General features: G+C 47.2%; 1 protein-coding gene across 1 annotated transcript in view; it reads right to left on the bottom strand.

Annotated features, from left to right (window-relative positions):
• Positions 1–12,902, bottom strand: part of sh2b2 (SH2B adaptor protein 2) — a 30,631-nt gene extending 17,729 nt beyond the window's left edge. The window contains exon 1 of the mRNA XM_088906597.1: positions 12,751–12,902. The gene's annotated coding sequence lies outside the window, so the exon portion shown is untranslated. The remainder of the gene's footprint in view (positions 1–12,750) is intronic.
• Positions 12,903–15,457: the final 2,555 nt, after the last annotated feature.

The following is a 15,457-nucleotide window of genomic DNA, read 5'->3' on the forward strand; positions in this document are numbered from 1 at the left end:
GAAGAGAAGAGCTCTTCTTTTCTTTAGACTTTTAGACAAGTGCAAATTATTACAAGCAGGTAGCAAAAATCTAAACCACAGATACAATTGCAAACACTGAAGTTGAAGAAGCTACTTACAGTATGAGAATAAAAATACAATAATTCCTCAAGGTTTTGCAAATCCACTCCAAGAGACCATTAGAGAGTCTAAGTTCTCTGGGGTCTTCTAAAACGTGTTTTTGTGGTATGAGAGAATCAAACCAGCACACTCATTCAGATAAAAGCTCTGATACAGTACAGTATGTCCCCCAACTGCTTTTTAATTGCAGCATTTTACCTTCTTAGTTATTTCTTTTGTGTTGTGTTGTAATGCTAAATACTGCTATGAAAAGAAGCTGTATGAAGTAAGATTATTCCAATTAGAATGTGTTCTTATTGTCATCACTCAGTGAAAAGGGATTACTCCAAACATGCGAAGAGACACATCACGATCCAAGGAATCTCACCAGCGTCTAATCTGACACACAATTATATGGATCCTCAGAGAGAGGCTTTCTGAAAAAGACAGCACAGAGCGAAAAGAAAGAGACGGATGTCCATAGCTTGAGAGCTTTCCAATAAATATTAAAGCGATCCAATTCATCTCCTGAGCTGGGAGGAGGCCAAATCAGACGATTGCTCATTTATGGCCAGTTAACATCGACAATGAAACGGGTTTTTTTTTGCCAAGCAAAAGGAAGCAGGGAAGCAGCTGGAATCTGAAGACAGCTCCACACATGAAAGGCTTGTGAGCCAGACAAAAAAGGACAACTCTTCGAGGGTGTCAGAGTGTGCGCACGCGCACCACCGAGCCCCTGCCAAAATCATCTCTCGCAACACTGCTCCTCGCTATTCTTCCATGCAAATTATTTTCGTCATTTTCTAAAACAACAAAGCTTGTTACCCTGTCATTTAGGCTACGAGCAAAAGTCTGTTCTTCAAAAGTACAAACAATTCCTTCCAAGGTTGTTCAGTTCAGTTCTGTTTCCCCAGTGATCTGCTGCGTGCCCATTCACAACACAGACCGGAATCTGCTCCGATATCAGTGCTCTTGTGATTGCAGGTCTCTGGTTATCTCTTGCTTTCTCTTTCTCTCTCATTTCACACTCTTCCTATCACAACCTGACATCTCTGACATCACCCTGCCAGTTTCTCTCAGCGTGTCTCCCAGAAAGATAAGAGATGACATTCCGCCCATAACACACATGATAGCGCCCTAAATAAACACACAACGTCAGAACAAAACATCACCAACAAACATCATTAACCTTTCACTTGTAAAGCTGAAACATCAGATTTGTGAGCATTTAGATCAACAGGCACTTTGAAATGATTTTTTGACACACCTCACATTGGAACATTACAAAGTACTATTTCAATTATGTGTTGACCTAGAGCCAGGCATGCAGGTCTATGCCCTGGGGCATCATGGGATTTCACCATGGATAAAGCTGAGCATCAGGGGTGCCGTGATCTACAAGACAATCCCAGGTCTCTTTACCCACTGGCTAAACGACAAGCTCATTACTTTTCCAATCAGAAGCACTGATCAGAAGGCATATGCTAACAGAAGACGAGGATACTGACCCCTGGGAGCCTAAAACACGCCTGCGCCTACAAAAAGGAGACAAAAGCGCATCCTCCGCTACGACGTTCTCCTGCTGAGAAGAGAACAGGCAGGGGGACAGCAGCAGGACCTGAGGAGCATGATCATCTGTCTTGGGGTGCACTCACAGCTCCCCGCCCCCCTCATTAATCACTGGGGAGAGTGTGGAGCCGGCCTGCAGGGGTGCAGGGCAGCGTGTGTGCGAGAGAGCTGCAGCCAGAGGCCACCGATCGGGTCTCCTTCCCTCACTCCCTCTGTGCCTCCTCACGCATCCTTTTCATCCCGGGCATGCTGGGACAGCTCACTCCACTACACAAACGGCTCTTTCATCCATCTTACCGCTCCGCCCAATACCGGCGCGCAGGGGAGCGACGGGCGCAAGGCAGGATACACCCTGGACGGGACGCCAGTCCACCGTAGTGCAGACGAACACACACTCACACTCACACCAGGGAAAATTTTCTCAGAAGCCAATTAGCCTACCAGCATGTCTTCGGACTGTGGGAGGAAAAAGGAGCGCCTGGAGGAAACCTATGTGAGCACAGGGAGAACATGCAGACTCCACACAGACAGCAGTCTAGGGACTGAACTCCAGTGCAGCAATGCTAACCACAGCTCCACTGTGCCACCCCCTCCACAAACCAGCACTGTACTAAAAGTTGTAAAACTTATAGGAGTTATTTTTATCTACTTTTCCTGGACAGGTCTTGACTGTTCCACAAAGGAAAGGCCAAATGAGTCAAAAAAGGAAGAGAGGTAAATCACACAAAACAAAACCACAAGAATAGAAGTACAACAGTGCAATCAGCCTTTTTTTTTTACAAAGTGCTATTTCTGATCAGCAGAAAACGTCATTGTGTGAGTGTGAAGACACTGGTTTAGGTGCTGCAAGAGTGTTTTTTAGGAAGTGCACTTGATAATGAGCCATACACAGATTCCAGTCTGACAGACTGATGGCTTGCACAAAACCACTCCAGTTTAGTTCAAATGGACAGCATTGCTCTTGCTCAACAACAGCCAGAGTGCAGGACAAAGCGTTCTCAGATGCTAAAATATGGTTACAATGTTCATACGGAGATTCTCAATATCTGCCGTGGACACAAGGAGAGGGAATGATCACAGGTCAGCCCAGGAAAAAGGTCCATTTAAAAGGCCTCGATCTCCAACACATTGAGCCTCTGCTATTTAACCAACTCACACAGCGCAACAGTCTCCTTTAATCTGGTCTGCAGAAGACCCCGTTACAAAAGCTGACCCAGTATTTGCTGGGCACCTCCACTACATTTGCCTTGCGCCTGTTCCACACACAGTAAAACCTCAGGGTTCACGAGGATCAGGTACCCTCAAGTCTTTGTGAAAGGTCTTATCATAACTGCAGGAAACTGCAGTTCTGCAGTAATATTTTTTATTTTAACTGTTGATTATTTCAGAAATATGTTAAATATTTATTAGTAGTAAGCCTTTTTAATGAAAATAAATACTGTAAACTTAATACAAAGTTTTCCTAGAATTCAAGATATTACACATGCAAACAAGTAAATTAGCTCACTGTTATGATAATACATCTTACCGTGTATTAGTTTGTTTTTATTCTTAGCAGAGCAAATTTTCTTCACTTTTTACCTCTTGTTTTTATTACTATTGTAAATGCAGCACTACTGTCCTGTAATAAAGTTAATTACAGCACAGTAATAACAGAGATTAAAGTAAATGAAGTGTACAGCACTGCACTTACTGTAAAAGTGGAGACGTCTAGCAAAGAGCCTGGACATTGAAGAAGGTTTATTGAGGTGTTGCCTGAGGAGGGGTGTGGATGGAGAGACAGCAGTATCCCGACTCCCTTTACGCCCAGCTACCTCCTGCTCCTGCAGTTTGTCAGGCAAATAGACCGCTGAAATTACGATCTGTTATTTAACATTTTAGAGGGCATTACTCTCATAACAACAAACACCTGACAAAACTGAATAACTAAAGCAAAAGCCATGATAATTGACACTGCTCTGTAAACGCTGATCTCTGTGAACCAAGTCATGCCTTTTCGGGTGAGCTAGACCTGCGAGATTAAGAAGCACATGTGGGCATCTGCAAACAGGCAAGGTCAGTCCATGAATGTGGGAAAACTACTCACTAATAATCTTGCATGAACAGGCAAAATTGCAAATGTAGAACTTGAGAATATCCTCCTGGGTTTTTCCACTGGACGAATGAGTCTCACTGCCCTTGCAACCATGTGTGAACAATTCCCTCACTGACGCCATGACCTACCACCGGCAGTGCTGGCACGAGTGACCCTGTCAGTCAAAGTCAAACATCAGAATAAGAGCTGATGGGTGGCCAGCATGTGTCCTTCCTCACTCAGAGGACAGCACTGTCTAATGCGACTCATCCTACTGACCTCAGGTCCTGTAACATGAAGGACCAAAGCAGTGCTGAAACAGAGCCAGCCTGTGGCCAGAGGCTCGAGTCTGCCCTCCAAGATGTCCGATCCCGAAAGAAGAGAAATGGTAAAAACGACACTGCCGATGAAGCGATGTCAAAACTCCCGGATAAGGAACGTCAGGGTGAGCAAGGAGGGCCGTTGCGTCGGCTGGCGCCCGTATGACACTGGCTTTGTTTTCCACGGTTTCAGCGGAAAAAGAGGATTTCACAACACAAACTGCGGGAGCAGCCCATTCGCAGAACAAAAGAGGATGTGGGCCTCTCTCAGGAGTTATTTAGAGACATTTATTGACATGAAGACAAGAAAAGCTTTTCAATATTGCATCACACACGAGTCATAAAGTAGGGAAGAAAAGACTGAAGCCAGCACCAGAGGGTCAGAAGGTGAGCATAATGCTTACACCTGTAAGCAGACATGAGTCAGTCATCAGGCTGATTTACTTTTCCCACTGAGTTTTGATCAAATGACGATTGTCCTGTCTAGGGATTCTGAAACCTATGCATTATAGCCAGCAGGTATTCCTGCTGATGCTCTCAGTAAGGCACGGGACAATACCCACAGGCCAGGCTAAGGAAGAGGTCCTTTCAATTTCTCTTTATGCAGCTCGTTTTCATCAGAAGCACTCAGGAAGACCAATAGCAAGAGCCACTGGTCAGCTCCTCCGGGCTCACGAAGGAACAGAACCACGGGTCAGCTCCTCCGGGCTCACGAAGGAACAGAACCACGGGTCAGCTCCTCCGGGCTCACGAAGGAACAGAACCACTGGTCAGCTCCTCCGGGCTCACGAAGGAACAGAACCACGGGTCAGCTCCTCCGGGCTCACGAAAGAACAGAACCACTGGTCAGCTCCTCCGGGCTCACGAAGGAACAGAACCACGGGTCAGCTCCTCCGGGCTCACGAAGGAACAGAACCACTGGTCAGCTCCTCCGGGCTCACGAAGGAACAGAACCACGGGTCAGCTCCTCCGGGCTCACGAAAGAACAGAACCACTGGTCAGCTCCTCCGGGCTCACGAAGGAACAGAACCACGGGTCAGCTCCTCCGGGCTCACGAAGGAACAGAACCACGGGTCAGCTCCTCCGGGCTCACGAAGGAACAGAACCTCTGGTATTGCTCTCCTGGCCTGATGAACATATGGCTGCTTAAGTCTTTGGGATGTTGTTTGGCCACAGCTTGCAATTGGATGAAGCAGCTGGAAAATGGATGGATGGGTCAATTTACCCAGGATCCTGCAGGTGGTAGCAGATCAAACTTCCCCCCCGACTCCCACTGCATCAGTTGTCAACTTGGGCACTGGAATGCAGATGAGTAACCCTGTCCCTGGCATGCAAATTTGGTCTAAACACTGACTGGCCCTTTGTGATGAATCTCCCTGTTGTGACAAGCCAGCAGAGTGTTATTTGTCATCCATGTTGCACTGGCAAAGCCTGGATATAGCTGAAGGTGCTGCAGCGTCTTCCCTATAAAGCCATTTCAGCCGTCTAAAGCAGTTAACACTGCCTGCATAGACGGCCCCCAGAACACCTGTCCTACATGGAGGGGACACAGTGCCCCATTAAACTGGGTATCTGTAGACCGTCTGATTGCTTCAGAACTGACTCTTAGCAAATCAGGGTTTTATTCTAATGCATTTCTCTCTGAAAACCCTCCAGACGCTGACCTGGTCCTTTCTACATGCAGAAGAGGAGGTATATTCTTATACTTCTTCCCAGGCTGCTACACCTGTCCCAATTACTCAAGCCCCATATTTGCCTAAAATATATACTTAGACAAATCAGATCAGAAGAATGAACACATCCAGGCTTAGGAGATGGGATTATTCCCAAATTCTTCTTTCTTCTCCACAAAACAGCAAGCGACAAGGTACCGAAAACAAACCCGCTGGGTTCCTCTCTCCTTGAATCTTAGCTACAAGCTTTCCCTTTAAAAACCGGGAGCGGAGGCAGAGTCAGCTAAGCCCCAGTCACTACTACAAGAGGCGCTGCGGACAAATGTCGAATCAGTGCGAAGCAGAAGAGGCCCAGAGGGAAGCAGCTCTCGGCTGGACCAGTCCTGGCAGAGCATGGAAGGCGGAAAGGTGATTCCAGGACCTGCCAAGTGTAGATTATCTGGAAATGAGTGGCAACTAGCAACCCTGTACTCGCGAAGATGAAAAAAAGCAGAAAGCTGACTGCTAATCGCCCGCGACCACCCAGGGGACCTGTGTACAGTCATACTTTCTAAGATTAGCTTGCGAGGCAGTCATGTGTGCGCTGGGCTGCCACATTATTTAGAGACAGGAAATATCCGCTGGAAAGAGAAGTAAACTGGACTGACTCGCTCACTCACAGCCTCCGGCTCGATTCTACCCACACAGACGCACAAGGTCTCACCCTACAAAGCTTCATCCTGGGAGCCTGTATGGTTCTACTGTGTTGTTATTAATTTTATCCAGCCTGCCCCCTGGAGGTCAGATTTACCCATCGTTCTCATGCAGGTGGAGCAGTCAGGGTAAAATTCTTTGCTCAAGGTTACAGCAGGTGTGTGTCCACAGGTGAACTGGGCCCACCAGGACCCTTCAAACAGGAGTACTGAAGCCCATCATACTTTATGATCGGTTTCCTCTTTCTCTGACAGTAAGGTATCAAACTTTCCTGCTGTAGGGAATGATATCCCCTTGATTTTCCATAGTAAACACTGGGAAGGGTAGCGCTGCTCTCGTCGGGCTGGCATATTTCATTCCCACTCCCACAGCACATCTGCTTTCACACACGACCCCAGCAGAGTGCACACAAGCTCGCCCGTCATGGCTCAGGCTGATAGTGACCTGTCAGTCAAACACCCCCTGGCTGTGCAGAGCTCGTGCCTGGAGGGCAGGCAAGGACTCAAAACTGAGCAATGAATTAGATGAACCTCATTAAGAACACTGTGAAAAACCTGGGTCACCACGTTACTAAAAAGATATCTCTGCTATGGCACCAATCCAGAGAAGAGCTATCAGGTACGTTCTGGGTCTTCAGGGAATGCCCTACACTGGAGGCTTGACCACAGAGGACTAAGAGAGGACCCGATACAGGCATTCGGGGTGCGAGTCAGCGCTCGGACTTCTCCAGGATGAACAGTGAAACACGAACCAGGAGAAAGAAGTGGAATCTACGCAGAAGTAAGATCCCAGTTAAATGTAAGAATAGGATGCCAGTGGGGGAGTGTGGAACAAGGTACCCAGCCATGTGGCTGAAATTGATCCTTTCACTTCCTTCAAGAAACAGCTGAGTGAGATCCTTCCATCAATTAACTTACAAGAACTGAGCAGAGCAGATCAGCCAAATGGCTTCCTCTCATCTGCAACCTTCGACCCCCCAGAAATTCATTTTATACACATTTTTATCATTTATAATTTATTAATATTTTTAATAAATTTTATTTGATAAACTTTTGCGTTTTCCCTTCTCTGTGCCCAATGGTTACACTATTACTGCACAATACACTAAACCACTTTACATCATATCGTAACCTCTTAGTCCACTGGAGGGAGCTGTAGCCTATCATAGCAAGCAATGGGCACAAGGCAGGATACACCCTGGACAGGACGTCAGTTCCTCCATTTTCCCAGAAGCCAATTAACACACCAGTATGTCTGGGAACTGTGGGAGGAAACCGGAGCACCTGGAGGAAACCCATGTGAACACATGGAGAACGTGCAGACTCCACGCAGACAGAGCCCCAGGTCCGAAATTGAGCCCAGGACCCCAGTGCTGTGAGGCAGTAATGCCAACCATTGTGCTGCCCTACTTTACATAGACTCAGCAGGGCCTCAGTGGTATGTTTAAAGAATGCCAGAACACAAGAATCATTTAGGCACGTTAACTACTGTAGCTAATTGATCCCAGAATCTCACCCATCGATCACTATTTAAATCATTCTTGCCTAAGCATGTCCCGTTACCTGTGTCTTTTTACAAACTGTCAGACACTTTAATTCTAGCAAATCATTATGCACATGCAGGGCTATGGAAGACCACGCATCACTGTTTTCCATTTTTAGCCTTGCTATTAACAGCAATACAAATCAGCTATTTAGCAAATGCATTTATCCACAGACTACATTGTGCTCCAAGGATAACCAACCACAGCTCCTGAGGTACCTACAAAGCTTCTTCTGCGCAAAAACAAGTCAGTAATTTGCTGATAGTGGCACAGCTGATCTGTAATCTGAATCTCCTGGTGACAAGACCTTTACCTTAATCATTGAACCACCCAGCCTCCTAGTATAAAAGGAACACTCAGCCACCAAGATGCATCTCATATTACTCATGTAATTATATAAATGGCTGTGGTACCATAGTCAGCAGTCCCATGAAGATTAATCCTGACTAATCAGATAAATACAGTTTGTTTTCGGTCTTTATTTCCCTCTAATTTTACTTTATTGACATTGAGATAAAATGCTTCCTCGAGTGGCTGACTGATCTTCTCTGCAAGCATCCCCCCGGCCATCTACCCCCTCCCAAGAGATACTAAACAGAAACATCCTGTTTCTCTACAAACAAAAACTTCCTGGCACATTTGGGTTAAAGCATGAGTTGAGAATTGACTCATGCTGCCTACACAGTCGAAGCGCTGCAATCCGTGTTCATTCTGAAACCAGTCTGAGAGCTTCTGCTAAATTTTACAATCAGTGGTTCTTTTCCCTCTGAGTGCTGGGGATGCAGCACATGACTGACTTATCAAAGAAGCTCCTTTGCTGTGATTTCCTGCTTCAGGCTGAATCGGTAAAACCTCTCTCATAGACATTTACTGTGACGTACTGTGGCAAAACGAAGTAAAGTGACAACTGGGGGGACGTGAAGCACACTTACGCAGAGTAACTTCATGATACAAACTGCAGGGCAGCCAGTGCATTTATCCATGGTGATCCACAGACTACATTGTGCTCTATGACAAACCAACCACAGCTCCAAGGGTACCTACAGTGGTTCTTCAGTTTAAGTCTCTTCTGCGCAAAGATGAGCATGCTTTCAGCATGGTAAGACAGCAAGAAAAGGTGACAACATGGCAATCGACTGTGAAAAACTTTGATTTAATGTGCCTGAATTAAATCAAAGATTCAGCTGCGGCTCATCCGTTTTATAGCACAGTTTTAGTGCATTCAGCTCATCTGTGCATCTGTGACTGTGGAGAGGGCGCTACACTGCAGAGACCTGAGCTCAGATTGTGGGCTGTGCTGCAGGTGAGCTGTGGACAGGAGACCTCACCTAGAAGGGATACACTGAGCCTGTGCTTCTCCACTGCCTGTCCTCAGAGCCTGACTCACTCAAGGAGGCGTCGACAGGGCTGTGCATCAGGCACACTGTATGCTCAGATATCCTGCATTTAAAAACACGTGACGGGGTGGGGCAATGGGAGCCTGGAGGGTTTTACAAGCACTTGCAATTTGGAACCGATTAACACTTAAAGAAAACCCGGTAATCTGATTTTGTATTCCTAGAATTAAATCATAGATGGAGTTAAAACTGGAGGACTGATAGGTCTTCAAAGCCACTCTTTACATGAGAACGTTATGCTCTGTACTGCTACATATAAACAGTTAAACTGACCGTTATAAACTAGTGAGCATTAAATATAATCAATAATATTAAAATACAAGACAATCACAATGCAACGCAATGAGTTATTAGAAATACAAAATTAAAACATTTGCATATGGAATATGTAACAAGTTAATATTCCAATATAAACTATAAACAGATATATGAAATAAGTATTTTAACATAAATGGATTATATAGAGATACAAATGAACTTAAATATCATGTCTTTGGATTTCAGTTAAGGCTGTGACTAAGAATGAGCACACAACGAACGTCAGCTTTGTTTAGCTGAACGATGTTCCCGAGCAATCAGAACCGAGAGAGTTTCTCCTTTCTTTCTGACAATTTCAGAAACAAAGCTTTGACATACATTTCTCTAATTTTATTTCCATGTCACCAAGAACTCCTCACCTTCACTGCGTCCTCAATCACACATCATCTGATTAGGGACATGCACTCTGTACTGAGTGGTGTTATAAGAAAATTGTCTTTTTTTCTGATCACTTCTATAGACAGACTTGTGCAGGGAGCTGAGAACACAGTTTTTCTCAGCTCATCTTTGTAAACAGTCCACATTCCCCAAGGCTCTGGTGTGTACTGGAGAGCAGCTGCAGTATGTGTAAATAAAGTCACAGTCTAAGTCCATTACCACGCTAATGGCACCTTATAATAGATGTGTATGATTAACTATCTGTGTGGAGTCTGTATGTGTTATGACAGCCAAAATGAAAGTTGGACCCTGTGCTGTCAACCCTATGCGGAACAGGTTTTAGTGAAAACCGGGTGTACTGTACTTATCCAAAAGGGAGCAGTCGAAACACGTCAGTAAGCCAGAGGTTCAGGAAGCAAACAGCAGACAGGTAACAAGGAAACTCTTAAGCGAGGAGCTCCAGTGTTCCAGGAAACCCAATACTGAGCACTGAGATGTTGAGAAAGAGTCCTTAAGTACTCTGGTGTGGTGGTGACTGACTGGGTGATTAATGAATGCTTCTGCGCTTGCAGGGATTAGAGGAGGCTCATGTCTGATTGTGTGAGGCTGTGACAGTACAGTATGTTCACCCTGTGTTCATGTGGGTTCCCTCCAGGTGCTCTGGTTGCCTCCCACAGTCCCACAGACATACTGGTATTGTAGGTTAACTTCTGGGAAAATTGGCCCTGGTGTGGGTGTTTGAGTGTGTTTGTACCCTATGATGGACTGGTGTCCTGTCCAGGGTGTGTCTTGCCTGGTGCCCACTGCTTGCTGGGATAAACTCCAGCTCCCCTGTGACCCTGAACTGGATGGAGGGGTTAGGAGATGGAGGGAAAGACTGAAGGGTGATTTACCAAGCCTACTGTATCACAGTGGTCTGGAATAAGGGCTGGCCATGCTTGATACTGAAACGCAAATAGTATCAGAAAGATTGAGGATAAAGAAATACATTCTGTGTCCCTGCAGGAGCACACTCTTCTTCACCCTCATCCTCTCAGGGAAGACAGGGGAAGGAACACCAGAGAGGTCACACCACGCCTCTGAAAGAGGGCTGATCATCCGAGGACAAGACCAGCAGGAAGCACCACAGCTCTGAACTGAAGTCCCTGCCTCTGCTGTGCCTGGGCTGGCGTGCTAGTGATCACATCCCTCACAAAATGAGCTGTGGTGCATCACTGTCACCTGAAGGAATGAGTAGCAAAGCCAAAACTATGAGCCCATATCCTAGAGGACCGCTGTGTCTTCTGGTGTTCATCCCAAACGAGCCTCGCTAAGCTTCTTGCTAAATTAGACCTTTAAATTTTTTCCTTTCCTCAGTCTCTGGCTTCAAAGCACTTGATTGCAGACCTGCCGTGGAGAAGACATTCAACAAACAGAGCCTCCTCCATTTTCTCTCCCAGCTCCTTTACTTAAAGGCTGCTGCCTTGTTTCTGTCTAAACTCTTACCAGGTGACCAGATAATGGTGTCCAAGCACAGGTGCAGGTGCCCCAGGCACACAGCACGTCCCTGCCTCACAATCAAGCACACAGGCATGAGCCTCGCTCGCAACGGAACACACGGCGGGGCCGGGGCCCTCTGTAGCAAAGCACAGTGATATCTTAGTAAACGGAAGGTGAGTCTGACCCAGGCACAGTTGATCCAAATCGTGGGCCAGCGTAGAAAAACTAAAGCGAGCTTGCACCACGCCAATAGCGCTAACACGCGTGGGAAACGTAAGAACACCCGCGAGTCAACAAGGTAAGGCTGGGTTAATTCACCTAAACCAATTCACACTGATTCGACACTGAACGATGTTGCCGTGTCTGACTGATTCAATATTTGTGCAATTAAGAAACTCATCGTCGTGATCCGGAGACACGACAGGAAAAAAAGTTTTATTTTTTGTGATCCAGGAGCATACGGTATGTCACTATTCCCACACAACACCACCAATAATAATAAAATAATAATAACAATAACAGGCAAGGTATTTCATTCCTTCTTAAAAATTAGCTAAAAAAGGACGGCGAAGCTCCAGACGTTTCTCAGATGACGAAGCAGTCATTCACCTGACAGGTTTCGGGATAAATTTAGTGAGCTGCCCACCTCGGTTCCGGGGGAACAGGCCCTTTTCGGGGTGACCTGAACCCGACCCGACCCTACGTTTTCAGGCTGAACTCATTAACATGACGCGCGCCTCCCTCAACTCTTTAGGACCTGGGAGAGAGATGGGGGGGGTAGTCCGATCACCCTCTCTCTCCTAAAGGGATTAAAACATAAACCCCACAGCCCCAGCGGGAACACACAAACCACCGTGATGAACCCACGACCGCGGCGTCTGGCTGATGATGCGAGCACTTTGCGCGTCCTCCCCGGACGTATTTCAGCACCACGGCGCGCTGGCGAGCGAAAACAACAACAACACGGTACCTGCGAGGGGGAAGACACGCAAAACTACCTCCTCGGCGACCCGACACACGGACTCCGCCGTCCTGAGCATGAGGGCGACCGTCCAGATAAACTCTTTCACTCTCTCCCTCACCGACACCGAGAGACGGAGCTCGCCGGGCACACCGACCCGAGCTGTGCCGGGGGACGGAGGACGGTGATGTCTGAGTTTCAGTTAAAAAAAAAACGGATTAATCAATCAAACGTCGCGTCCCTCACCTTGTTTACGATTCATTGCATGGCGCTCCTTGTGATGCCGCTTTCCCGGGAATCCTAGAACAGCTCTGTCAAACACCCTCCTCCCGTCGGCAAACGCGAACTCCGCGGACGCGCCTGGGCGAGCTCGGCTCCTAGCGCGGCTCAGCCACAGTAACTCGCACACAGACACAGGGGGCGGCTCTGCGCCGCTCCTGATGCGTTTAGCAGACACTGCCGAGCCTCTTAAAGGAGACGCGCGGCTTTGTGGTTGTTGAGCACTCGTCAGAGCCACCATCCCCTCTGGCCTCCATGATCCTGACCAGAGGGTGGCTTTTATTGTTGAGTAACACGTCCAGAGCGACCCCACGCAAACACAACCCAAGCCCTCTCAAAACATAAAGATAATTTATCAGAGCAAACACGTGGTGTGCCTCTTTTTCTAACGAGCCCCACAACCTTTTGGCCGGATTCTGAGCGTACGTGAACAAACGCGGTAGGTACACGCCCTGGTTATTTAAAAAACCCACCTGAAGCGCCCAGCAATTTTCAAAATAACAGGTATCTCTCTGTAGACTGTAATTTACAAATGGAATTTGAGTAAGCAGCTCTTCGGTGTTAAAGGCCGCATTGCTACTCAAAGCACACCGGAGTGTACAGAGGAACATATGCTACAACTGCCTTTTTTTGCCTTTTTGCTTGTGAAATTTACTCATGCGCCAGTTCAGAGGTGATACTCCTGCACCTATAATCCATTGCACTGATTTATAGATCAGCAGCAAACCCAAATATACAGTACACTTCTTCAAAGCTAACCTAGAAATTAGGACATACTTGCATCTGTGGGTGTGGTGACTCAGTAGAAGGACACCTATCCCGAACCTAATATTAGTCCAAATGCCTGCTCCTCACTGTCAGGAAAGGAAAACACAGTGTCCCCCTCCTCAGCTCTGAACCCACTCCCACTCCCTGCTCATTCCCTCTCTGCAGAGACACCTGGAGCAGCAAGGGGAAACTCCACACCCCCCCCAGCACTGCTCCTCCACAGCCCCGACCCTCCTGTGGCTGGGGCAGACTGGGCAGAACTATCCAGCGCTCCTGGAGATGATTGCAGCAGGGTGCCTGTGGACCTCTGCACCACTAGGCAGTGAGCTCACTGTCCACTTGTCTTTCTTTTAGAACAGGACAGACCCTGGGAAAGTGATGCCCTGGTGCACACCTGCCCCTCTGCTGTCTTCCAAGGCCTGCAGGTTCCTCTGAGGCAGACACGGGTCCCACTGTTCATTCACCTCCTGGATGGCCTCCTGGATCCACCCTCTGGTGACCCACCCTCTGACGACCCACCCGAAACGGGAGATTTTTACCTGATAGGAAATGCGGGTCAAGACACAACCCTGCTTCCCTGACAGGAGACATGGACGGTGCCCTGCCAGGGTGCCCCAGATGGGTGCCAGTTTGGCAGCGAAGATGCCTGGAAGAGAAGAGGGCGGGGCTGTGGGCTGAGCAGGGGGCAGCAGCGCAGGCAGAGGCGAAGAGACCAGAAAAGGCAAATGGAAAAGTGTGGGACCTCCTGCACACTGTTGCTTCAGGAGAGAAACGCTTTTACCTGCAGCTTGCAAAAAAGTAAGAATCAAGACAAAAGCGAATGAGGAATACAGCCTGAAGATATCAACTGACTTTCTCATTATTGCAGAAATTGACACATTGAGCTCCTAGAACAGGCTGATTCTTTAATTGAAATATTTCTTTGTTAAATTAGGCCACCTTATTAGCTCAGTCCTTTTTATTTTAGAAAACAGAACTCCTAATTCTAATTTGCAGGCTGCTAATTATGTTGTACAGACATGGGTGAGAATTGCGCTGTGTCCAGCGCCACTTCAGTAAGCATTCTTCCTGGGTCCAGAGACCCCTGGGATGAAATCCAGACACCTGCTCATTAAGCTAGTATGTCTGAACCAGCTCTGAAGCCGAGCAGCTGGCAAATGCTAGCTTCTAATTCCACCCAACTCTTTGAGAACTCAAAATGCCGAAAATATTTAATAAAGTTCTTTCCTCAGTAATCAAGGAGGAAAAGGAAATGTGACTGGGGCTCCCAGGAAACAAGGCTGATGAAGCCCATGCGGAGCGATTCCCCCCGATTCGTGAATGTGAAACTCCACGGACTGGGACCTCTGTCGCTGAGCCTGGCGGATACTGTACTCCAGCCCAGCCAGGATCCCAGCTCCAGCCGCTCCAGTCCGCGTCTCACGCTGTCCTGCATCCACAGACTTCAGAGACACTGAAACTGGATCCTTGAATGAAATTTAAACTACTGCTAGAGGGGAGGTGGAATCTACATGAAAACACCTCTCTGGCCCCCCAGCAAGAGTGTTTATCTTGGTTGTCAAAACATACAGGCCTTGTGCTATTAAAAGCTGCTCAGGGAAAACAGACGTGCAGTTTTTGAAGAGAGATTTTTTTTTCTTTCTCAGCATCTCTGTGGCTTGAAGCTGTTGCTGTGTTATGAAGACACACACGTCCACAGCTGGAATTTACTAGGATGGCTGAAACTTCAATCAGTTTACATGAGGTATCGTTGACATGCAAGTTAAATTTGTTACAGCACACAAAGTCGTGAATAGCCCTGTTACACTGTCAGTACCAGGACACAAGTTAACGTGTTTGTAGCTGTAAAATCCCCGATCTTCATGCAACAGGCGACGTGCAGAAGGAATTTGGTGTGGCAGGTAAA

This window comes from Atractosteus spatula, chromosome 27 (assembly GCF_055471065.1).
Source record: "Atractosteus spatula isolate fAtrSpa1 chromosome 27, fAtrSpa1.hap1, whole genome shotgun sequence".
Taxonomy (NCBI): domain Eukaryota; kingdom Metazoa; phylum Chordata; class Actinopteri; order Semionotiformes; family Lepisosteidae; genus Atractosteus; species Atractosteus spatula.